General features: G+C 45.0%; 1 pseudogene; it reads left to right on the top strand.

Annotated features, from left to right (window-relative positions):
* Positions 1-871: 871 nt before the first annotated feature.
* LOC139279566 (U2 spliceosomal RNA) lies at positions 872-1,109 on the top strand (annotated as a pseudogene).
* Positions 1,110-2,398: the final 1,289 nt, after the last annotated feature.

The following is a 2,398-nucleotide window of genomic DNA, read 5'->3' as shown; positions in this document are numbered from 1 at the left end:
TGAGCCTGTGAAATCGCGCCCCTTGCCCACCAAGCTGTCAATCACAGAGGGCTCCACCCTATCAAAGACCTGCCAGTTTTCCCATTGGTTTTAAAAACATCTATCAAACAAAGTTTCACCCCCTTGACTGGGACCTGGCCATTGAATTGAGAGCAGATGAAATAACTTTCACAACTTAATTAACTTAAAACACCTGAAAGTAGGGTAGGGTCTCTTGAAGAGCTAGGATACTTGCAATTAATTTCAATTAATTGAAGGACAGTTAAAATCGTCCGGGAGACTTACCACCCAACGTCCCTGCTGACTTATTTTTAACCTCCCTTTCTGATTCGCTGAAGCCAGCGGGGTCCTTCTTTATATATGCAGATCGGGGTCAGATGATGTCATCGGTTCCCGACTGCAACTTGAATTCTGTTGCTCTCTCCACAGATGATGCCTGACCCGCTGAGATTTTCAGCATTTTCTGTTTTTATTGAAACTTGAACTGATGGCCAGAACCGGGAAACCATTGTGACTTTACTGCCAGGTGAAGATAGTGGGAAGAAGAGCTGGGGTCAGAAGAGGTCCAAAAAGGCACATTTATTTTCACACCGACTCTTATAAGGAATGCTGAGGCAGGTGGGTGGGGTGGCTTGACCCATCCACCTCCACGGAGGTGTGTGGGGGACCTGACCCATCCACCTCCATGGCACGAACCTGGTATTGCAGTACTTCCAGGAACGGTGCAGTGGCTCTAGGCCTTTTGGCTAAGAGCATTAGCGCAGAGTGATCCTTGGCGTGTGCAAGGTGACCTCTGGCGTTTGTGATTTGACAAAGAATTGGAACGATTGGCTACGAATTTCAAAAAAAAAAAAAATGCTGAGGCTTTCCCATTGCTTCTCGGCTTTTTGGCTAAGATCATGCATAACTGACCTGACAGGGGAGTAACCATGACCCCAACGTGGTTCTCCCTGGATCAGGAAGGTGATTCTCCTATGCTTTTTGGAAATAGGAGGTGGGTGGGGTGGTTTGACCCATCCACCTCCACGGAGGTGTGTGGGGGGCCTGACCCATCCACCTCCATGGCACGAACCTGGTATTGCAGTACTTCCAGGAACGGTGCAGTGGTTCTAGGCCTTTTGGCTAAGAGCATTGGCGCAGAGTGATCCTTGATGTGTGCAAGGTGACCTCTGGCGTTTGTAATCTGACACGATGATCTGACAAATAATTGGAAAGATTGGCAACGAATACAAAAAAAAATGCTGAGGTTTTCCCAAACACAAAACCCATTTACTGTATGTCGGCAACCATTCTTTCAGACCTGACCGGTGGCCTTCACATGTCCTATAATCCCCTCCCTCCCACATGCCTGCCAGAGAACTGCTGAAAGAGGTGGGCATCTGACCAGGGGTATGCAGATGAGGCCCGGGCATTAAAATTAGCCGGGTCTCTTGCTGCTGAGGTCGGGGGAGTTTGTGGCTCAACTTGCCACCCCAACAACTGCCCACTCGATTCCTGTTCTGAGTTACAATTGGGGCTATAATCTTTGTTTCAGTATGGTAATCATAATGGGGGGGAAATTGTAATCATAATGTTCAACCAGATTTGAGGTGGAGACATGAAAAGAGTAGGAAAGATTTGCAGCTATGTAGCACCTTTCTCAACCTCATATCGCCCAAAACACTTTACAGTCAATGAAGTACTTTTCAAGTGCAGTCACGGTTATAAAGTAGGAAATGTGGCAGCAATTTGCACATAGGAATATCCCATAAACAGTAATGAGACACTGGGATGTGGTAACAGGGCATTTAGAAAATAATAATATGATTGGCCAGAGTCAACACGGATTTATGAAAGGGAAATCATGTTTGAGGAATCTGAGTTTTTTTAGGTTGTAACTAGCAATAGATAAGTGGGAGCCAGTGGATGTGGTGTATTTGGATTTTCAGAAGGCATTTGATAAGATGCCACACAAGAGGTTAGTAAACAAAATGAGGGTTCATGGGATGGGGGTAATATGCTAGCATGGATTGAGGATTGGTTAACGGACAGAAAACAGAGTAGGAATAAACAAATCATTTTTGGGTTGGCAGGCTGTAACTAATGGGGTACTGCAAGGATCATTGCTTGGCTTCAGTTATTCACAATCTACATCAATGATTTGGATGAGGGGACAAAATGTAATCAATCCAAGTTTGCTGATGATATACAGGTTAGAATGTAAGTTGTGAGGAGGATACAAAGAGGCTTCAAGGGGATATAGACAAGCTAAGTGAGTGGGCATGAACATGGCAAATGGAATATGGAGAAATGTGAAGTTATCCACTTGGGTAGGAATAATAGAAAAGCAGAGTATTTTTTAAATGGTGAGAGATTGGGAAATGTTGGTGTTCGAGGGACCTAGGTGTCATTATCCATG

The sequence above is a fragment of the Pristiophorus japonicus genome, chromosome 1 (assembly GCF_044704955.1).
Source record: "Pristiophorus japonicus isolate sPriJap1 chromosome 1, sPriJap1.hap1, whole genome shotgun sequence".
NCBI lineage: Eukaryota > Metazoa > Chordata > Chondrichthyes > Pristiophoridae > Pristiophorus > Pristiophorus japonicus.
The sequence above is the reverse complement of the archived record's forward strand: the minus strand, read 5'-3'. Positions and strand labels throughout refer to the sequence as shown.